Source organism: Falco rusticolus, chromosome 3, assembly GCF_015220075.1.
Source record: "Falco rusticolus isolate bFalRus1 chromosome 3, bFalRus1.pri, whole genome shotgun sequence".
Taxonomy (NCBI): Eukaryota; Metazoa; Chordata; class Aves; order Falconiformes; family Falconidae; genus Falco; species Falco rusticolus.
The window spans coordinates 19,873,115-19,897,360 of record NC_051189.1 but is presented as its reverse complement, the minus strand read 5'-3'; the positions used below and the strand labels follow the sequence as shown (position 1 = coordinate 19,897,360).

The following is a 24,246-nucleotide window of genomic DNA, read 5'->3' as shown; positions in this document are numbered from 1 at the left end:
AGGGAAAGGGTCACTGGTGGCCGTGACAGTGGATCATTGCTGCCTCTGTGTGGGACTCGGAACTGTTCCCAAATTTCCTCTTTGCAGGGGATGGGAAGGAAGGTAAGGGCTGCTGCTTTGGTTTGGATGGCCAAAAAGCTGTGCACTGAAAAGGATAAACCAATATAAAGATGCTGATTTTACAATGCTCAAGGATGCCTGTTAATCTGAGCACCCTCATTACAAAGGGGAGCACTCAAGGGAGAGCTGAAAAACAGAAGGCATCCATTGAGGCTGCCCACCTCTGCCAGAGCCTTTCTGAATGATGTCCTTACGCTTACTGTGGCTGTTCAGAAGCATTATGTGAAAGTGCAGTTACTGTAAAAGAGAAGTCAAGGCAAGAAGGGAAATCTCTCTTACCCACTGCTACATGGTTTTGACAACTTTCATATTCAAATTTCCACAGCGTAAAAGACTTCAGCTTAAAAGCTTCCCTTCACATCACCAGGGAGAATGAGCTTGCGCTTGCAAACACCCAAGTCAGAACTCAACCACAAAGCAAGACTAGAGCAAACCCATGCCCCGGGTGTCCCACCGACATCGTGTGGCTGCAGCCCTTTAAACCAACGCTTCCCTTCAGAGCTGTCCCCACCGCAGAGGCACCACGTCTTTGTAGGTGTGACCAGTCTTCCACGCCACTCCATGCTTTGCCTTTGCCCCTCTGAATGGTTTCTTGTCCACATAACCCATGCAGGTGACAACTGCTCTGGGACACTCCCAGGTAAAAATGATGCGTGCTTTTCTAAGCTGTCTTATGAGAGAGGTTGGTGGGAAGGGAGGAAGCATTATAGGGAATTTAATAAAAAGATGAACACACAGGGGCAAAGTTAATGCCATCTGAAATCGTTGGGTTTGCCTTTCAGGTAATAATCTTAAAAAAAAACAACCAATATACTAGAGATATCAAGACAAACAGACACAGAGAGTCAGAGGAAACGACAAAACAAACACATAAACAGAGCAATTTTGGAAAGGGAATTAGCTCTCATAAAACGTTAAGCATGCTAAACTTTAACATGTTGATTTTCTAATACAAATGTAAATTTTACTTAAAACTTAATTTTCTTTGCGTTTTTCCAACACACACATTACAAGCAAGTTGTTGCTGGTGGGCTTACTCAGCTATGAACACTACACTACTGCTATCACTAAGATCAATCATGCACTAAATTGCTACTGAAAATATACTCTCTCTTCTCGCTTTATTTCTCCACATGGTTAAGCTGCTATTTTCCGCTGTACATTTTTTATGCAGGGAGTAACTGCATTTTGAAGTTGCCTGCAACTTAACCACTAGTTTTGCACGAGGGTCAATATGAAATACTTTTTTCCTATACTCTGATGATACCAAAAGCCGTGGCCAATATAAACACAGGTTGTGGCCAGGTTTTGTTTGGGACTGTGCTGGTTAACCAAGGAGTTAGCAGGCTCTTAAAGGGACCTGCATCCACTTTCGTTGGTTTTCACTGGCAGATGAAACCACGGTATTTTCCCTCTTCTCTTCAGAACAGGCAGATTTCACCTACTTCTCTCATGAAGAAACTAATCAAACAACGATTACACTTAAAAAAAAAAAATCGGCAAAAACTATCAACCATCTAGCATCACCACTCAAAAATTAAAAGATGCTTAAACAGAAGGTTCACAAAGCCTCTGCTTGACTTTGATTTATCAACAGCGAAAACTCCAGGAGGAACCTGGGCACCCTTTAAAGGTTTCCAGCCTGTTAAGCAGATACGCATGAGTGAATGGGGGGCTGTAGGGTCAGGGGTAACCCTGTGTCAGGTGCTTCTGATGCTAAAAACACCGGTGGACCTAATGACCACCTTAAGGATATCTGGAAAGGAGGTTTATTTTTCTAACAATTGTTTGGTTGTTTGGTTTGGGGTTTTTCTTCCCAATAGATTGCTTATACTTCTCTGCTCTTTTAGGAGATTTAAAATAGGCCTGGAAGACTGAGGAGGTAGGGAAGCAGTGCTGGGTTTCTCAGTTAACTTTTACATTACTGTAGTGCTCTAAGACATACGAAATCTGGTTTTCCCCTGTGGGATACTGAAATGTGAGTTGTAAAGACACCTTCGTTTTAAGGTTTTGAAGGCTTTGAGGCGTTACATTTCTTCGGGCTCACTCCTTGTGAAAATTCATTAGATGCTGAATTTAAATCGGCTTCAAGAAAGCTTAGACACTCTCATTCAATTGTTTCTATCCTCCCACAGTTTACACTTGTGGTAACAAGTCTGGTCCACCGGTTTGTGCTTGGCCCATTGTAAACATGTTCTCCGCTGCATCTCCCAACATTGCCATGGACTTCAAGGACTTGTACCCATGACACTGTCAGCATGCAGATACCTGCCACTGCTGTGTCTTAACACCGTAGCTGTTCTGCTATACAGAAAACACTGCATAACAGAAAAAGAGGAAACAAAGACTGCAGCATTGTATTGAAAACTGAAGTACAAGCAAGGATGCTAGTCATCCCTTTGGGTTTGGTTCAGCACTGGGTTAGCAAGTCTAGGTTTTGTAACACACAGCACATAGGATTTTGTTCTCTGTGGTCTTGAAGACACCTGATTCAGAAAGTAAAGCCTCAGTACCTCTTCTAATTCTCCAGCTCTTTGAAAACACTTATTCTAATGCTGACCCAGCCCTTATGGGTTGGGTTTGGTAGTGTGAAATACATTAAACCTCACGCTCAGACAGAGTAAGGAATACCAAAGAGTGGGTTCGGGTTTGTAACTGGATATGCACATGGCTGTATCATCCTGAGCATGCCAGTCCACCTCCTCATGCTTCATTCGCCACCCGAAAAGCTGGGATAATGCTCCAAAAGTCTACTACGAGGCTTATAAATTAGCACCTGGGCCTTGGCTCAAACTTACTGAAATGACCAAAATAGTCGCTTGGTTCCTCTGAAGCTGGGGGTGAGAAGGGGAGGTCTTTTACACTGTACAGGCGTCTGAAAGCATTGACACTGATTGGTAACAACAGCTGCCTTAAGGGAGAGTTTTTTCTCCTTAAGAAAAACAAAGTGGTTATCTCAGCCAGGACATGAAAGCGAGCAGGACAACCTGTCATGCACAACTGCAACCCCAGATCCTGAGTATCTGCATAGGTGGGTACTAGCACTGTACCATACCAGGGGGGCACGCAAGCACCTCGTCTTTACTCTGAACAGTTCTCAGAGGACAGACTGTATTATCTTCTCTGTGTAAAAAGAAATTACAATGGCACAAACTGACAGGTCTAAGTTGACAAAAATTCTCCAGCAGAGCTGGGATTTGAACCCGCTTCCAGTCCAGGGCCTTATCTATTAGGCAAAGCTGCCCAAAAAGATAAACTCTGTTTCCACGTCCTTGCTAACGAAGATTTTCTGTGTGGTTTTTTCCCCCCAATGACGTAACTCATTCTCACTACTGTTTCCCTTGGAAACAAAAATGGTTTTTGCAGTTTCCTTTGCAGTGCCTTTTTTTGTTTTTTGAGAATAATAGCTCCTAAAATTAAGGAATTCTTTTTTGTTTACTCAGTTCTATATGGCTCTTTCTGATAAATGCAGAATGAAAGGCAAATGGAGTTCAACAACCATGTTACTGAACAAACTTGATTTATGGATCCCATCACCACTCTGTACAGACCTGACCCAGTAGCTGAGAAATCTTGGCTTTGTGCTTGGGCAAGGTGGCTCCTAGACCAGCAGCATGTTGGGGTGGTTTTCAGGCTTTCCGAGCTACACTTTTACTCTTTTTCCTCACACTAAGGAAATATTTCCAAAATATGGCAAGTAAAATGGACAGCATACTATCTCCTAGACATCAGTCAATAGCCCCATGTCTCTGCCAGTAAAGAGTGCATCTTTGTATTTGTGCTGATGTCCTTATTTTGGTGAGCAAATTATGATACATTATATCAGAAGAAAACACTTTTTTTTTTTTTTTAGAAAATATCCACAATAACTGTTTTGTCAACTGGCTTAAAGTCCCAGAGTCATCTAGTTTGGCAATGCAAAGGCCTGGCCACGCTGCATGAGACACCTTACCTGTATGACAGGACCAGATGTAAAATCTCAGGTAGTTTCCGACAAGGAAAACTTTTGATGAACACAGATACACAGAGCAGAGTATACGTTCTGTTTGTCTGAGAACAGCACACTTAACGCTTACCCACAAAGGGACCTTTTTTGTAGGGTGAGCTTCACCTCTGTCTGAAGGACCCTGTGACCTTATTAGTGCAAGGGTTCTCTGCTATCGCTTCTCTCATCAGAACTGTGGCTGGCCCTTGCATCTCCACTGTAAGGTCAAAAGTTATTCAGAGGTGAACATCAATAAAGAAAAAAGATTCAAAATTTAAGAATCAAATGTGCTACACAAGCATGTCTTCAATACTTGGTTACCAAATACAGCAAAAGAGGGCAGTGGAAAACCAACAATCAACTCTGCAAAACCAGCAGAGGTAAAAGGAGAAAATGAAAACCCAGCTGACTCTGAATATACAGCTCCTAAACTATAGCTTTAGGTTTACAGAGCAGGTAAGGTGGTGTTCCATGACCACCGAGCTTACCTGCTAAGTTCACAGTAGAAAATATTAATATTCTTGACTGTTCGCCTCTTCATAAGCAATTACAACACGAATACAGTATGGTCACAAGCAGATGAGGAATTAGGAATGGCCTATGGCAAAGTTTTGTTCAGACTGCAGCATCTGTGAAAAGTACATCTTGCAGTATTGCTTATCTTCTGCCAAAAGTCATAGAGCAGATCCTGTTATGCCTCACTCAAGTTTATTTCTTTTTGGAACCACTAACAGTTACAAAGCCATTTATAAAATTCAGTAAGAAACAGTCAATTATCTTCCTTTCTTTTTTAAAATTATATTAAAAATAGAATGTGATAAAAGTCTAATTTCACTATGTCAAGAGTGCTACTCAAAATCAAGTGCTAAATTATTATTCACTTTCAATTCATCACTTTTGCACAATTTACATACATCAAAATCTCAATAAAAACAACCTCACAAGGGTTGTAGACAAGGAGAGACATGAGACCTGGACAAGTCTGAAAAATAAAACATGACCATCCAAGCCAAGCTTCTACCTTTTTCAGGCTGTAAACCTGAGTCCTAGCACCTCAAACCAAAACTGAAAAGTGGAAAAGTAAATATAAAAAATTTCATCAGTTGCAATGAACTGCAGGAGCAAATGTTTTCCATTCTGTAAGCTTAAGTTCTTTTGAATTAATTTTTACTCATATGCCCCTAAATAGCTAGGAAGCCAAAATTTATTTCAGCATACATTACCCTGCTCTTCTTGGAGGTGAAGAAAAGAAAGAAGGGATTGGCAAGACACATTTAAACTCTAAAATAATCCTTTAAAATGACATTTTGCCAGGACATTCCTTTCAGTGTAACACAAAAGAATTAATGCAAATAGACCGTACTTGTAAAGAGAATTGAAACATTCCTATTTTCTCTCTGGTGCTAAAACCTTTTAGCAGAACCACTGTAAAATAGTTTCATTCAGGAACGTGACCACAATACACCAGACTCCTTCTTTTCTCATTTCAGAGATACTGAAGCCCTTATTGCTCTAATCCTCCCGCAAGCGTCGCACCACTCGTAGCCCACCCCATTCCAAACAGGGATGACACAGACACGCTGGCCTGCCTCCCTCTCCCACCCCACTCCCCTGTTCACAGCCCTCTCCTCTCCCACACCCAAACTTTCCCCAAAATGAAACTCCTGCAGCTGGTTTCAAATCACTTCTGCAGACCCTTTTCAAGCAGATGGGCACCTTGAGCCTGCTTCCTCAACAGAGAGCCAAGAGGAGACACATGCCCGGGGTTGCTGCGACGTGCCCACGTGCCAGCTATGCCACCCAGGCTCGGGAGAGCCATCCCGTCCCCGGCAGAGCACTCCCGTCCCTGGCAGAGCCGTCCTGTCCGCGGCAGAGCACTCCCGTCCCTGGCAGAGCCGTCCTGTCCGCGGCAGAGGTCTGTGCGTGCGGCCAGCTGCAGGCTCCACGCCATGCTTGCTGAGCAAACCCCGGCTCCATACCCAACTGCTCACACCTCGCGTCACCCCGCTGCCCCCCAGCTACTTTGGGCCATCCTGCCCAAGGGGGTTTAGCTCCTGTCACACAGAAAAGATGGAGAGTAATGGGTACAAGTTACTCCTGGGAAGGTTCTGATTGAATACAAGAGGGAAATTTTTCAGAATGAGAACAATCAGCCGTTGGAATAATCTCCCCAGGGAAGTGGTAGATTCCCCACCATGGGACACCTGGAAGATTCCAGCTGGACACGGTGCTGGGCTAGCTTGAGCAGACCATGCTTTTGCCAAGAAAGGTTGGACCAGATGATCCTTGAGGTCCCTTCCAACCTGGTATTCTATGACTCCATGATTCCTACACACACAGGCTCTACATGGGACCAGCCTGTGAGACACCAGCTGAAAACTGATTTTTTTTTTATTTTTTTTTTTTACCTGATCTATGGCAGAGACCTGGAAAAAAGATGCTACTGAAAGACAAGTGACTGATCAATTGAAATGAAGACCCTTAACATTTCTGCTCCCTCAGGTTTTCTTTGTGATGTTTCCAGGGAGCAAACCCTCCCTAGCACAGGGGGTCACCGCAAAGCCAAGATGCTACTTTGATCCACCTATGAAGTAATTTGGCAGATACATGGGATTTAAGTGACATCTAGGTCTCACACAACACGGGGGAAATCCAGCTTCCCACAGATTAAAACCTTTATTGGATGTTTCTCTGCATGGCCCAGAAGCATTGCTCTCCAAAATGAAGACCTGTATCTGTCTGACAAGACTTGGCTACTGAACAACACACCACAGTTCATCCTTAAGGCTCTGCAATATTACTCCCATTAAACGGCATTGTTTTCCAAGCAGCCTATACAGCCACAAGAAGCTACAATTTTCTCTGGGTCTGTCAGCAAGATACTTTCTAAAATCTGTAGCCCAATGCAGGAGGGCTGCACTGGGGACCACGATAAGGTTCCCATGTTCATCCTTTTCATCAGGTTTCAGAATCCAAAGGAACCTTGCAGAGAAGAAACATAGAAAAGAGCATGCTAATAACTGCCTCTTCCCATGCCCTCTTCAAGATTTTTTTCTTTAAGCTGTCCTGATTTTCTAAGCTTTAAGATTCCTCTTTAAGCTGCCCTGTTTTGGGGGGGTTTAATTATTGTTATTTACTTATATATTTAGATTTCGCAATCCCTGCTCTGTGTAGTTTGGAGCTGGCTCCCGGGCAGTCTATCAGCCATGGCCCAGAGCAATCAGCAAAATCAGTGTTCACCACTGCCTCGAGAAGAATAATGAGCGACACACTACAGAAACCAACAGTGAAAACCACCACTCTGTAGTAAAATCCTCAAAGACAAGAGTTTCACCCAATTTGTCTGCTTCTCTTTTTCTGTAAAAAAGAAACCTTGCTTGCCAACCAATCACTTGATAAAACCTCCCCCTTATTTTAGCTGTTCTATCTATTTGTAATATTTGAAGTGCTAGAGAGGTGAAGGAAAAGGGTAACAGATATTGCACTTCTTTAAAAAGTGAAAGAAAGACAGCCAAATTCTGTTTTCATAGTAAACTGGCATAAGTAGAATAATGTGGAATAAACCCCACTTTTGAATTTTGTGTATTCTGGTTTTACTGAAAACACAATCTGCACGTTTACATGGCAGTCATGTGCAATATCTATACTGTCTATAAGATTCAGAAGTTAGAGGCCCACTGGAAAAAATAAATAGATGGTGATTGTTTGATTCAGTGACAGCACTAACTATGCATTTACATTTTAACTCATTTCTGTCTGAAAGGTGAAAGAGGAGATCTGTGTTTGTATCAGTTCACAAAAAAAAAGGGGGACAAAAATGCTTCATTTCCTTCTTCCCACTTGACAGTGTTGGGAGTTTATGGACTTTTGAACTCCTCAGGTAAAAAGCTGCCAAAGTTTTCCAAAACCCTGCACGCAGCTGCAGCAGCCTCTGAACAGCTGGGTCAGCCCATCAGTCCCTCTCCAAACTGCGCATCTCTATGAGGAGCACATGGACACCCATAAAATATCAGCTTACAAAGTCAGGTATGTATGCAAAAGCTCATAGGCACTGCCTTGCACAGAAAAGGGGCTTTTAATAAGCACTTTCAGTATTAAAGCAGGGCAGTCACATTACAGTTATCCTAACTAACTCTGGTGCACACTTTGGTGGTACCTGAACCCATGTACAACAGCACAAAGCGCAATTCTTTCCTCTTCTTGGGAAGATAGAGGAGGGAAGTGGGACCAAAGGCTCTGCTCAGCAATCTGGATATTGGGGGCAAACGAGATTAAAAGAAGACCTGGCTTATGAAAAGATTTCCTCCTCCTATCTCCAGTTACCGTAGCATAGATCTTCCACACAGCATTCAAACCCTACTAAAAAAAGGCAGACTCATTTCATAAGCTGTAATTTCATGGGTCCTGTACTGTACTCCTCACTGTGGACCACAAGCACTGCTCGTAACAGTATGCAGTACACAACCACAGTGATCAGCAATTTTTAGAGATCAGCTCTGCAAATCAACATGCTCACAGAACCTGTGACTTACAACAGATTGATGGCCCCACTCTTATTCCTATAGACCATCTGCCACAAAACCAAGGGCACCAGGAAAATTCTAAGGGAGATGGGAAACAGGGGATCAGTTCTACATGCCAATGGGTATGCTTGCCTGCCTGCGAGGGTAGGACAAAGGCAAAAACACTGGGGGAAATTTCTGATGCCAAAAGAACACAGAATGGCACCTCTGAACTTTGTCCCTGTACAACATCCAAAAAAAGCAATGGGGAAAGCTGTTCATTTTCCAGATAAATTCAGCATGTAGCTTTTCCACAGGTATTGGAAATAGAAATATTTGTTCTGCCATGAAAGCACCACCTCTGCTTAGGCTGGGTTTAAGCACAAACCCAAACCCATATTCATCTAATCCAGGTACAAGTAACTACAACCTGAGCTAGCAGTCACCTAGTCTCTCTGCAGAGGTCATGGTCAAGCTTTAGGGCCTGAGTCATCTGACCTATTTTTTAATGCCACATCAGGACGAAAAGACTTGCACTCTGGAGTGCACTTTTCTCTCCAGCAACTATCACACAAATCCAGACAACCCACCTTGAACAAAACACATCCATATTTCATGTGTCCAGTTTATTTAGTCTGCAGAACTAATACTCAAAAGGCCATAATTCCAACCATGCTAAGCCTTAACACTGGTCACAGTAAATACCAACTTGGGGTATGACTGGTAGGGATATAACTGGCATCATCCCCTGCCTGGCATCAGTCCCTCAGACACACTAGTCCTGCACCCCCCTCTCAGTGCTCTGGGAAGGGGCTGGCAGGATAGCTGAGCTCTGATGGGCTGCAGACAGTGTGAATACGCCACACTCAATGCACAGCTGTCCCAGGGCTACCTCAAGGCATGCACACAGGATGGATTACCAAGAACATCATACTTTTGCATGTTTCCTCACTTGTAGACACTGAGAAGGGCTTCGTTGGGGCAGAAGATAACCCCTTTCCTCTGCCTCCACTTTGCTGGATTAGATAGATTCACTCGCACACCAGTTACATCTTCAAGTTCAAGAGAGATTTCCCTTTCTCTTGACTGTTTCTTGTTACAGGAGATTGAGGGAGCAGGACACCTGGGGATCAGATCTAATGGATTCCAGCACAGAATCAGAGCCTCAAAACCAAATCCCGCTGTCGCTGAAGTGTTGCTAGGTGTCTTTGTTATTCTTTCCACTATCTGTTTCCCTGTTTTGATGCTGTCAGAATGATCGAGTCCCTTAGCATGCGAATGCCCCAGGTGCCACTGTTACCACGCTCTGAGAGCTCATGTGGCATTTCCAGCGGCTAGGATGTAACAGGGATTACTGCAGCACGTGCTCCTGCCTAGAAACTTGCAGGGTACAAGGACTAAACAGCGAAATAAAGCAATAGGTAAATTGCGACAGTAATTAGATTATACAGTCATCATGAATATAAAAGTGTTTGGTTGCGGCCTGCATTCATTAAAAGAAGCATAACCAGACAACTGTTTAAGAAAGATTTTTTTATTAGCATGCACATATGTTTTGCTATTAGCAACAGCACAAAGATTACTGGTGATTGCACCTGCGCGTTCCAGGGACTCATTAGCTCTAGCTATTGATCCACAAACTAAATGTATTTTTCTGGGAACGTCTGGACAGAAATGTCCATACTGACCCAAACTACTACAAATTTAAGAGGTCGCTTGCAGGCTGTAACAACGCTCTCCGTGTTCATCAGGTTCATGCTTCCAAACACATTATTACCCACCAGTCTCTACCACTAAGCAGCAAACTGCTGGGATTTGATTCTCTCTTTGTTTGAGGGTACTGATTTGGAGGGGGTGATGGGCTACTAACATCAGGGTTTAACTCAAGTACACAAAAGCCAGGAAATTCACAGCTAGGGGTGAAAATGTGTGCTGACACAGCAGCATTATCTCCTGCCATTAAGCCTTTTCTGGATCTTTTGGCACAACTGCCTGGGTTAAAGCCTGCGTCTCAGCAGAGATCTTTCAGGCTTCGCCACAAATTTCTTTGCTTAAGTCAAGCTGCTAACATCACTCGGATATATTCTTCTTAACATTTTATGAACACCTCATGAAAATGAAGCACATGTGTGCACACACCCCCACACCCTGTGCCTTCCCAAGTGCGGTTTCACCTTCGCTCTCCCACGGCATGAACCAACTTGCAAAATCCCAGCTGTTGTTCCAAAGTGGACACAAAGGGGGATTAAGCAGCACTGAATAGTGCTGACAAACAGACCTGGCTAACCGTAGCAATTGGTATTTCAGAGCAGCCTCACATCCCAAGGATTCAGCTTTGGTCGTCGTCGCCCCCCCATTCCCACCCTGAACCCAGGAAGGTGGGTGGCAGGACAACCCTGGGGATTAGCCACGGTATAGCTCTCCTCGGGGGGGGGAGAGATGCCAAAAACGGAGCAAGGGGAACTGAGTCTTAGCTCTTTCAGCCTCCTCACTGAATTTAGTTGCTCTTTAAATAGGAGAGTGAGGATAGGAAGCTTTGAGGCAGTTTACTGGGAAGTGACTTCCCAGAAAGAGGAAAATCTCCATGCGGATGGCAGCTTTGGCTGCTGCCCTTCCCTCTCTCCCTTGCTGTCCCAGCCCCTTGAGGGACTTCTCTGACCTAAAAATACCACAGGGCAGGGGAAAAAAAAAAACCAGAGCAATAAAGAGTGAGGTTTTCACCCATTTCTGCTTGTGTGACTAGCAAATACACAATGACGGGTGGTTTAAATCGAGTTAAATAGTGAAACAGCCCTAGTAGGTGAGGCCACTTTTCTGCAGGATGGCTCACCTGGGCGCAGGCGTGACAGGCAGCACTAGGGCTCTTCCCCTCCCTGGCTTCGCTGCGTCTCCCACTGCAGAGAGCGTATGCCCAGCACTGGGAATTACAGCTCCGGTGTGTCCCCAGGGCCTGGCACACCAATCACACACACACACGGGCACCACGCATGCACAGCTTGCGCCAGGACCTGCTGTCTCGGAAGTGCTGAAGCAGGTGAACTCTGGTCATGCCAGCTGGAAAAGAGAAAAGGGGACCTGGGTGGAAGCGGGGAGCTGGAGGAGGCTGCCCAGGTTAAACAGGTGACAGCGTGGCAGCTCTGAACTAAAAGCTGCTTCTTTCCACACGACTTAAATGTCCTGTCAAGCAATGCCAGCTACAGCTGCCCTTGGGCCCGAGAGCCGGGAAGGGGTCTGGTACAGCCCACACCCGCACTTTCTCCATCCACTTTTAAAATCCAGACCAAGGCTCTTTGCAAATTTAAGAAATGACTTAAATGTCAGTGAATAAACAAGAGATCCTATCTCATCAGAAACAAAACTTGCTAACTTGGCTTTCTAAACAGGCACTTTAGAAATTACAAACTCATCTAATTAGAGACTTTATCTTATCAGTTAACAAGGCACTTGTTATAGATTTACCAATAAATTAGAAAAATGGGAGATTACTTACACTCGCCCCAAATTTACCAGCTTTATACAAAGGAGTTGTCAGAATGACTCAACATCAAATAAAAGGGCAGGGTTGGATTTTACAGTTTTAAAGACATGTAGTTAATATAATCTATAAATAACCGAAATTGTGTTTCTGAGTGAAAGGGCCATTGTTCATTTTTATCACAGGTATGAAGGGAAGTGCCATGGGGAATGCAAAGGAGGCTTTCCAAAGGAATGTTATAGATAGATTTTATTAAAAAAAACCAACCCAACAATACAGAACGATACCTTTGGGGCAGCAGTTTCAGGTGTGCTTCAGTACAGGGGCAGGAGCTTTGACAATATGGATGCCAAAGGGATGAACCTAACCAACACACACTGGAAAAAGAAAGGAGACACCGGTGACAGATAAATTTGCGTTTTATTGGGACTCTAAAAACCTACAGAATTAAAGTTACTGTTAATATAATATAGCTACTTAGGAGGATTTTTGCAGATGAATGTGAGCCATTTTGGACAACGGCACTTAAGCAGTTTCCTAGTCATGCAAAGCCTAAACCTAAACCAGTCCTTACTTTTAAACCAGACCAGTTCCCAGTTCTGGTTCACTGGGCAACCATAGAAACATTTGTCTTACCACAGGGGAGGCAGAGGTACAGTCAGAGGCAGATGCGCTCCTTCTGATGGCAGTGACATCATTTTGACGTTAAAGCAACAGTAAAAATTTGGCAGGTGATAAATTCCTCTCCGACAATGCCACTGCAACAGTAATAGCTGTCAGGAGCATGCCATGTCTTGGGCTGGAGAGTCTTAACCGAGCCTGCATCTTTGCCCATTAATCTGACTGGAAACCAGCAAGTCCCATCCTGCTTCCCATGGGGTCCATGCAGAATCCACAGCACTGTCAATTGTTGAGGAGAGCAGAGCTCCCCAGATTGATGGGGCTGGCAGGAGAGCAGGAGCCCGCCCAATTAGTCTGCCCCGCAAGGCTGGCCAGCTGATGTTAGCCCTGCAGGGGAACCAACCCCTGGCTCCAAACACACAAGGGATTAAAAACCTCAGGTCGAGAGCACTAAGTCTTCCTTGCAATTAACTGAAATAAAAAGATGAACATCAGGGTGGAGGGGGTTGCTTAAAGGAGGCAGCCTTAAAGCCGTGTAGTAAACAGGAAAACAAGCTACAAAAAAAAAAAAAAAAGCAAAGCCATGCTACATCACCCTTCCCCCCATACATATTTTATTCCATCAATGACAGAGGACTGAGTCAGTCAAGATCTGCAAATTGGTAGGCAGTACATTCTGTGCTGTCTGTCAGTATTACACATCCTAAAGGGCTGAATAAATAATTGAAGAATAAATAATTGTGCCAGGGCTTTGTCTCATGGGCCATTTTTATAGATTGCTGTCTAATGATAGCACCATCTGCGACACTCTGCATTAATACGGGATAAAATTACACAGTGCTTTGTTTGCTCTGACACTGTGATGTTATGATGTCTCTTAATATTATCTTGAATAAAAGGCTAGAGCAATGATGGAAGTGTCCCAGTTGCTTGTAAACTTTCGTTTAGGGAAAACCAAGTTGAAGCAGTCGGAGATGTTTTTCCGTCAGGGATAGGACAGGGAAAAGTGGGGAAGCCTCACTGTTTCCAGTGCATGTCATATCAAGGCAATTAAAAAGAGAGGAGCTTGTTAGTACATTTTTGTTATGCATGTCCAATTCAGAGACTGCAGGTTAAAACCCCAGTGCTGGCAAGGAGGCAGCCAGGCTCACCTCCAGCAAAACCACACCCCAGCTCCAACCCCTTCCTCAGCACCGAGGGAGACAGAGATCAATCGCAGATTCTCACTCCCTAAATCCAAAGGAAATAAAACAATAAAACGAGTTACACCAGTTTAATCTGGCACAGAAGCACACCATGGGTGATGGGGGCGTTCCTGCAAGGAGACAAAGGCTTTTTGCATGGGAAAGCCAGCAAGCTTTAGCTCTATGATACAACCACCGCTTGCTTTCCAGTAACGCTTAACACTTCTTAACAATTCTCCACACAAGAAACATTTTCTTCCTTATTCTTAGAAAAAAAAACACCTGAAGCGATGATTAAATATTCACCAACAATACAGCTTACACTCCTTCGTCTTCTGTGCGCTTCTCCATGCCTGCAGGACACCAGCAGCATTTCCCTTCCCTCCAAAAGCGTCTTGTGGACACTGTCCCTCCCTCCCTCCCCAGCCAAAGGTGCAGGGGGCACGCCAGGAGCCCGTTTCCTCACTCCTACCCGTCTGCAGCTGCTGCAATGAGCAGCTACTGGCCTGGTAGGTCTTGCACAGACAGGAGCTAATTTGGATCCCAGGGAGTTAGAACAAATGCATTTTCTGCCTCGTAGCTATTACCTACTTGTGGAGCAAATGGTGAAATTTTAAGAAGGTTTCGCAGAGACCTGTCTCGCTGCCATGATGATCCAGCATCACCCCAGGGAGGCTGCGATAAGACGAGCTTTGGCCTCTCAAGCCCCAGCCCTCTGCCCTCAACCCCCAACCACCACTTGACACCTGCATCCAGAACTGAAAATAACAATTTTCACATCCCAGAAAAGCAGCCCGGGAGAGACACTGGGCAGATGAGGCCCCCGCAGTTATAATACCCGTAATGCCATGACTGCAATTCGCAGGCTTCGGGAACCAATTTGCAAAGCAAGAGTTTTCAGACTCTCCATGGATCAGGTTGAGCTTGGCCTCAGAAGTACAAGGACCAAAGGAAGCGGGTTTGCAGAAGGCATTGGACAACAAAGCACCGCAGCTACTCCAGTCACGGGAATGATGGTGAAGGAAAAGCCTCTTGCCTCCAAATCTTCCTCCTACCATCAGATAAATATTCTTCACTCACCCGATCCCACCGTAACACTAACAGCTGACATACAAACCAGCCCAGCACATACGGTTATAACTTGGCTGACCAGAGGCCAAATTACACCTACATTAACAATTAGAAAGAGAGACCTGCTGATACAATCCCCACCAGGAAGATGCCTTCAACCAGCACAAGGCTTCTGCAGACAATGGGTGCAGCATCCTACTTGTGTTCTCACCAGCGTGGACCACGGCTGAGATAACTCCATGTACTCATTGGTTACAGTGTGCAGTCTGTTTTCTCTCAAACCTCAAAAACCCAAACACATGACAGGCTCCTAAAGCACACCAGCACAGCACCACAGTGGTGGGAACCGGCTTCTGCAAAAAGAGCTCGTGGAAGTTTTCAGACAGATTTGGCCACCTACACATTAACCAGCAGCAGCCCACACGCAGCCAGAAATCAATTAATCAGTGACCACGGTTCACATAAAATGAACTCAAGGGCTTCACCCCCAAAACTTGCATTAAAGGAAATATGCACCAGGGGCCAAAACCAACGGTGGCAGTTTTGCTTTTCGTCTGTAGCAGTACACAGCTTTGCTCTGTTTCCAGGGCTCTCTGTCACAGGCTGCTCGCACTCGAGGCACCACATATGCTCAACAATGAAGCTGCCTGATTTAGGGGAGGTGGTACCTCCGTCTACGAATCACTTAAGCTCAAACACAACAAGATACAACTGAGCTGTGTGTTCACCACAAATAATGCATTGATAAGTTTCCACTTTATTAGTTGTAGAGGTTCTGCCTAAAAAGCCCTCCTAAAACAGTTTTAACTCTGGGGGCATACTCTTCTTGATGGCTGATGGCAACTTAAAACCAGGAAAAACTCCATGAGTGGTATTAGAAGCAACTAAAAACCTGAAAGTGAAGCCATTTGGGGAAAACTAAAAGGGGAACAGACGATCAATGATCCCGCCACTGCAAAGGAAACATTCGTAACTTCGGGTAGAACAGGCATTGACTTCAATTGAGCTTACGTGTGTTTTGGTATGGTTTTGTTTTTCAGGTAGAAATGCCACCAAATAAGAACAAGTAGGTCTCCCACAAGCTGTACAGATCATTACTGCTCCTCTCTCCAGAGGAGGACACAGCAGTAGCTTTCTGAAGCAGTCAGCACAGACGTGGAAAACTGAAACCAACAGATGACTTTTTGGCATGACTGGGCGCAACACCAGCAGAAATCCCTGGTCTGCAGCTCATCCTGCCAGTGGTCACGAGCCCCATTCAAAGGCAACACCTGGGAAAAGCACATGTTGGATGGCCGCTGAGGAGCTCCACGTCCGGTCTTCAGCTCTGACACAGAGATGTCGTGCAGTTCGGACAAGTTCCATCATCTATCCTTCAACAACATCTGGCCAGCAGGGAATGTAAATCCCTACCCTACAGCAACGGCAGGCCTGCTCTGCATTAGTGATAAGGCATATTCAAGCATACCCACGCAAGCCTACAAACAATTTAGCAAAACTTATTCTAATGCTCAACCATCACCACCTTTGCCCCATGCAGCTGGTTATCCTGGGCATGCCTTCTTCTTCCTCCTGGAAGAAGTCAGAGTCTTCCTTAAAAGCAAAAGGTGGAACACAACCTGTGGGTGTGCGCAAGTAGGGGACAGGAGGCAACGCAGACACCAAAAAATGACAAGGGAAAAAATATTTATCAAATATATTACCAACAAAGAGCACTTGGGCTACAAATTGGAAAAACGGGTTTTCTACAGCAAAGAAATAAAATGCTCAGGGTGTGCCCCAGACATGGCACATCTGCATGCGCCCTCAGAACTGGCTCTGCCTTGCAGGCATTCCTCCATTTCTGCTGCAGGTAAAGAGGGGCCAGAGGCCCATGAAGCATGAGGAATTCATTCCACAGCACCCAGGCGCAGCACGGACAGCCACTGTGCTCCAGTGAAGCTCATCTGCACATCTTATCCGAAACGACACCACTCCCTGGGGGTTGCAGAGGAGGGCCAGGAGGAGGAGGAGGAGGAGACGTTTAGGCCCTTGCCAAACTGCAGATAAAAAGCTGGGGCGGGCGGAGGGGGCGGAAATAAAAAAAAGTATCAAGGCCACTGGCATTAGGGCAAACTTTCTCATAGCTACAGCTGAAAAAAGGGAGAGGGTGAAGAGGAAGGTGCAAGTAGGGTGTGCAGGGCATGCTGGCCACCGCCTGGTCTAGAGGGTGAACATCCACTTTTTTTGAAGCAGAGCAGCCAAAAAAAGAATAATAGTAATAAAAAGTACTGCGCTTGACATGAAATATTCATGGCAACAGCTACAGCGTGGCTAATGGAAAGTGTCCGTAAAACCTTTAAGAAGTTTGTTAATGCACAGAGACCGGCAGAGGTCACAGCACACTTGGCACAAATGGGGAGCAATCTAACAAAAATAGTTTGTCTCTTTTCAAACCAGCACTAAAAAGGTGTCCATTTATTGCACCAAAACCACTGAAGGCACCAGGAAGGATCATAAACACTCATTAAGACTGTTCCTGGTAGTTGGCCGCTCAGCTGCACAGCCATTAAAACCTCCCTCGCAAACCTGACAGCAGGTTTTGGTCACTGGCAGAGAGGAGGCTCCCAGACCCAAGGACAGTGCTGCACACCCAGTGCCACCTTCCCTTGTCCCATGCTAAGAAGTAAGGGCCAAAATCCACATAGTCCAATAGTCTCCACCCTGCAGTGAGGCTCAGATGTGGTTAGTGAGCAACACATGTCTACAGAAACACCATGCAGGCCACTTTGCTATCTCAATTCCGTAAAAAAACCACATACAGACTTCGACACCCCTGTGCTTTTAGGAGAGAGAACACAACATCTGATGCTCCAAGGCCAGATCAGCACAACTGCAATTTGCCAGAGCACCCAGTTCTGTTCTTTGCCCTCGTACTCCAATAAATCAGTTACCCCAAATCGATAGTCACAAACTCAGATTTTTGCAGTTTCCATCACTATTTTATTCTGAACAGCAAAGAAGTTCCCTTTCCCATCCCACCCCACCCGAGGCCATGCAGAGGGATATTTGGGCTTCCTGGGCAGAGCAGGAGCTGCAGCAGTGCCAGCGAAGCTCCAGCTTCTTCCATCACACACCCGACGCTCCGCCAGCAGCACAGGCGGAGGCAGCGGGTATTTCCAGACAACTGATCTTGGTAGTATGGTTCACTCCCTGTTGACGACCCAGGAGAGCACCATTTAAAACCACCTCGGGCTATTTTAATGGAGAGGTCCTGCAGGATTATGGCAGCCAGAATAAAGAGCACCAGTTTTAAACACCGCACATTGACTCTTGCCTCTCTTTTTTCCAAGCAGAACCACAGATGCAGGTGATGACAGCAGTTTTCTGCTAGGAGCCCCACCTTGTACCATCTATATACATCCACGAGCCCCAGCACAACAGCGTTTCAAGTTCTGATGCCAGTCTTCCAGCATTAATGCCATGCAAATAGGAAGTATGATAAATCACAGAGCCCTGTCACCAATTCAGACATAAAAGCAATTAAAAACCTGTAACATGTACGTGATGAATACTAACTGCATGGACAACTTCAAGGCTGCCAGGTAAGTGCTGCCTGCAGAAGGTCACCAGACACATAACCGCTTGCAGCCTAAAGATCACACAGACAAGCATGCCCAGCTGTTTTAAATGTTGGAAGACGTTAAAGTATAAAAAAAATGCCCAGATCTCTCTTGGTCCCTGTTTGCCTATAATTCTAATCCATATGCAGCTTTGCTACAATCAGCATTGCACTTCTAATACCACTCCTAATGGCAAAGATCAAGACACCAGTTGCTTTGTTTTATTCTGGACTTCAGAAAGCATAGTGCCCATGTAAAACTGATTACAATGCAAGAGTAGATTACATTAGGAAACCAACATATTAGTCGTATTAATACATTTTTGTCAAGGATCTGAAGGCACAAGTATCTGTCACTTCTATTGCTTGGTTCAGTTAATCCGTGCAGGTTTATTTATCTCCTATGGCTTGCTCAGCTTTACCACCACTTGTTTAAAAAGGTTTCCTGTCTTTTACTTTTTAATTAAAAACAGAGTGGAAAAAAAAATAAATTGTGATTCACTCCCAGGACACAGAAAAATCCATTTGTGATGGAAAAGAAACCACCAACATATGCAAACATTTCCTAGAAAGCCAACAACTGCTAGTGGGCCTTTAGGTTAATACCCACAGTATTCCTTGGCTTTATTTTACATAGAAAAGGTTGCCATTAATCTCATTTTCCTCCTGAACATTATTAATGCTTCATATTCTGCAGGTCCAAACACTATAGACTTTCACCATGGCAGAGCTTTCCAACGTATCATGGTCATTTATGAACCACAAGCTCTCCTGTGGAGCATGAGTGCTGGCTAAACCCTGCCCAGCACAGAAAGGGAAGCAGGACTCTCAGCTTGGGCAGCGCTGCTCTTCTCACTGCTATGGCTAGGTCTGATGAACAGATTTATAAAATGGTTGTGAACAAAGCCTGCAAAACCCACCGTGTTCCATGTGCTGGGCTTTCCGTTTGTGGAACCTGTGCTCTGTAAAGCCAACTCTTTGATCTCTGTGGATAGGTTTGGTTTTCACACCTAACGTATGTGGGGAATGTTATTTCAGAGAGTTTGCTGTGGCCAAATTGTAAAGATGATTAAATGCGAAGAAAGGAGGGTGAGTTGGTGGGATGGCAACAAGTGAAACAGAGTAAGTCACAGCGCATTCAATTCCATGAAAAATGTGTGTATGCATGTGCATAAATGAAAAACATTGTCTATACATCAGTTCTGAACATGCACAGAGACACCCACACCACACACACCTCCATAATGGAGCAAAATCTGGGCAACACCAGACATAACATGCTCAACAGACTCAGAGCATTCCTATTCCCGCAGAGAACACAGTTTTGCAAATTTAACTTTCATGCAAGAAATTTCAGTTTGAGTGAAAGCTTTTATTTTTAAAAGCATTTGTTTTTAAGAGCATCCATTTAGCTTTCTGAAGCGATGCCCACTCAAGGTGAGAAAGGCACACCAGAAGACCATGTAGCTTTACGCTCATATTACATCAACATGCACCCCTCACCCATTCCATGTGTGCTCCCAGTCATCGTTTGGCCACCAATTTCCTTCCTGTTTTTTTCATGTTTAGATTATCTCCCAACAAACTACTAATGTATTTACACACACTTCCCATATACAAACACTGCATAGATACTAAATAGCAGAACCTTTCACACGGCAAGCGTTGAGCCTGGTGTTAAACCAGGGAAAAAAGAGAGAGCAGGTGAACTAATCAAAGCCACAAACACAGCACAGAGAATTTGTATTCAAGACCTTCCCGGATTCAGGTTCAGCATATTAGATCACTCTTTCCTGCAATAGTGTTTTTCTTTATCTAGACTTTGCCACAACAACAAATCAAACCCATCCAAAGCCAGAAAGCATCAGAGATGCCATTATCTACAATAGACTTACATCAGGGATGAACATGACTTGCAGTACCCAGAGGAAAGAAAGTAAAGCGCTGAAAATAAGATATTAAGAGCCAAATTAATTGGTGACATAAGCAGGTACAAGTACATCGAGTGAAATGGAGTAGCTTATGCCTGCAATGAATATAACCGTAAGCATTTAGCAGGTTCTTCCTCGAGTCTTTGTTTAAACAGATCTGAATTTATTAGCCTGCTGCTGAATAGATATGATAAATTCTTGTTGAAATTATCCTCTGGTGAGCAGCAATAAATACTAGGCAATATTCTTTCAAGTGATCCATTATTTTAATCTGGCTAAGAGCAACTCCAGGTTTTCTGCATGGACAGACAGAAGTTATCTTCAATACAATAAGTGAGTGTAAAATAGTGTGATGCTTCGAGTTTTGGGAGGAACAGGGAAAGGTTCCCAAGCTTGGTACCAAATCGAGCAACTCTGACACCCCATCTCCGTGGAGTTCATGCGGTAACAATACAGAACATTTCCATACATAATTTACAAGCTACTATGAAATGCTAGAGGTCAAAACTTCCAGGGCATAATTTAACAGGGAAAACGTGCACGGCATGTCAGATCAGCTTTTGTGATGTCACCAAAAAAAAAAAGTGGAGTAAAAACGTAGGCAGCGTTTGCGATTAGAAAGAAAAAAGTCATCGTTTGTCAGATGTGGCATCCATTTGTTTCAGTAACAAGTACTTACACACACACACACTGGCCCCAGAAAGGGAAGGAGAAGAAAAAAAAAGACCATTTATAAAGCATCCTATTTATGCTCCATTACCCAAACGCACACTCAGGGTCACCTCAGCTCTTCCCAGTGCCCCCCAGTTGCAGCATTTAACAAACTGTGGTGTTGCAAGACACTTCCAAGCACTGCATTTCAATACCATAGAAGATGACATCCTTTGGATGCTTCAGTCTCCAGAAGCTGAAGCTCAGGCTGCTGCCTGACTTGATGCCTTGCACAGGGACCAAAAGCAGGCAACGCCTCATCTTTTACATCTGTTCCTCCAAGATCTCATTTATAGCAAAGCTTCCACCACCACTCAACTTGGTGCAGCAGCGCTGAGCGGTGCACTGAGGACCTCCCCCAGACAGGCTACAAAAGCCCCCAGCAGCGACCCTGCCCATCAGGGGCACCCTGCCGCCACTGGCACCAGCTCTGTCCCCACTCCGCAGCTTGCTGCCGGCATTCTCCCACCCCACGTAGCAGCAAAGCATCTCAAATGCCACTGCCACACCTGCTTCCCAATGCAACCATGCCTGAGCCTTTGTACAGAAAAGATCCTAATACATGTAAGCACATAATATAAAATTTGCGTTAACGGGAGAGAGACAGCAAATAAAACAATTTGATGTCAGTGAGTACATAGACAAGAACTCTTTGCCAAAGTGACACGAGGCAAACATACTCTATTTAAAAACACACCTCACACACCACTGTTACCACATTCAAAGGAAAATCACGCTCTTTAAGCCAGAGTCATTTACTAAAGTTCGGGGCCCTCTCAGCCCCGGGCTTTCCCCAAGGCCTGGCTGCAATGCCCAGGAGCCTGCGGTGGTGAAGGCATCTCTGTCAGCTGCAGCACCTGGTTTCACACCAGTTTCAGGTGAAACGGCACCTGATCTGAGGTAGGATACCCCGGTGAATAGCTAGCTCAGCAGAGACCCTGCCAGATCTACATCACATCATCACACTTTGGTGTTTTGTTTTGGATTCTAAGGAAATTTGGATGTGGAATGAGTTCGCATCAGGTTTATGCTTTGAAATCACATGCTTGTGGTGCACCATCCGGCACTGGCAGCTCTCAGATTTGGTTTGTTTTTGAACCAAGGTGCCAGACACGAATGCCCTCGCACGAGAAGCCCTGCAGGTCAGCATGGATGTGTTTCAAGCCATAGTGAGTATCTCTGCTGCAGGTGTTTGTTTCAACTGCGTGGTTGCCCATGTGGCTTACATTTTATATCTCACATTAAAAATTGAGAGTAACCTTTTCACCTCCTCACTACCCAAACCAGAACAGTGTAACCCTACTTCTATCAAATACAGGAAGAACAGTGCTGAGAGAGAAGAAAAAGCTGTTACACTGAAAGATGCAGTGCTGCTTTGCAAATTCTTAATTCTCCCCCTCCTTCCATCCTTGGGCTTTCACAAACTATGCTTATCTCCTTGAATTTCTTGATGCCCAGCAGATGTCCCATCCAGTACACATCCAGCCCTGGAGTTGAGCCAGCCTTGCAGGGCAGAGGCCATCTCATACATCCCAGCACAGCTCAACCAGAGACACTTTTTTTTTTTACAGTTGGAACCGTAGACCTTCACATCTTTGGTCATGAATATACACCCTACTACAGGGGTGTATTTTACTGTTTAAAAGAAAATGTGTGTTGGGTTTTTTTTCTAAGCCACTCCTGCTACCATTTTCTAACAGCAGGCTGCTTTAGGGTCTTATTATCTTCCCCTAACCCCCAAAATTTCAAGATCCAGTAACAGACAAATTCCTAACAAAGATACTGATAATCATAAACAGAAATGGGTTGGACAACAGCTCTGTCTATCCTTCAGGAAATATTGCAGCACCTGCAGCCTACAACTCTTCACTTTGGCTTTCCTTTGAAAGCCCAAAGATGGCATCTTTGTCTATGCATTTTTCTACCTCAAATGCCCCTGCAGTTTACTGCTATTTGCCTGTGAAAACACCAGCAACTGACACTATCCTCTGCCAAAGGACACCCATTGCCTTGATGCAGTCCCTTTGCACAGAAGCCTCCACCTGACAGAAGTAATTCCATCCTTTCCTGCATTTCTTTCCAACCCACCAAATAAGATGCACAGAAACACCATCTACATTGATATGTTCCATCAGCAGTACATTGCTCTGACAGGGAACTGCCAGGTTTCCATAAAACCCATCTGGGAAATGGCTGCATTTCAGATGACTCAGGGAACAGAGGATTAAAGAAAGCCACTGCATCTGCACCAGAGCTTCAAAGTCTTCTTTCCTCCTCCCTTGTTCCCACTGGTCTTAATTCCCTGAGTATCTTCACCCAGTAGTTGTAAGGGAAAGCAGATACAAGAATACATCATTGCTATTAATGAATTGGCTCCATCATGCCGTTAACAGTCCCACTTAATTGTACAGTAGTATTCGCCAGGCAGCTTCTCCCACCGTAATGTAACACAACAACCCACCGCACTGTCCCAAGTGAACTACCAGGGCTCAGTTTACCATGTCGCTTTATTCTCCGCACCAGCTACCCGAAATGCTATCTGCTTGACTCCTCCTGCCCTGTAATTAAGAATATAGTCAAAATCAGAGTAGTCAATATCCACTGCAGCTTTCATGACTAACTGTGCTGGGTTTGGCTGGGATACAGATAATTTTCTTTACAGTAGCTGGTATGGGGCTATGTTTTAGATTTGTGCTGGAAACAGTGTTGATAATTCAGGGATGTTTCAGTTACTGCTGAGCAGCGCTTAGCAGAGCCAAGGCCCTTCCTGCTTCTCCCACCACCGCACCAGTGGGTAGCTGGGGCTGCACAAGAAGCTGGGAGGGGACACAGCCAGGACAGCAGACCCCAACTGACCAAAGGGACATTCCATACCATATGACAATGTGCTCAGCATATCAGGCTGGGGGAAGAAGGAAGAGGCGGCAACATTTGGAGCAATGGCATTCATCTTCCCAAGTAACCAATACGCATGATGGAGCCCCGCTTTCCTGGCAATGGCTGAACACCTGCCTGCCCATGGAATGTGGTGAATGAATTCCTTGT

General features: G+C 44.8%; 1 protein-coding gene and 1 long non-coding RNA gene across 3 annotated transcripts in view; both read right to left on the bottom strand.

The window, feature by feature from the left end:
• The window catches only part of EXT1 (exostosin glycosyltransferase 1), a 181,772-nt gene that overhangs the window by 138,251 nt on the left and 19,275 nt on the right, over positions 1-24,246 (bottom strand). The window lies entirely within an intron of this gene.
• On the bottom strand, positions 10,126-14,282 carry LOC119144502. The gene is made up of 2 exons (XR_005103153.1): positions 12,370-14,282; positions 10,126-11,661 (listed from the first exon to the last, which is right to left on the bottom strand). It is a non-coding gene; the product is annotated as an uncharacterized LOC119144502 (long non-coding RNA).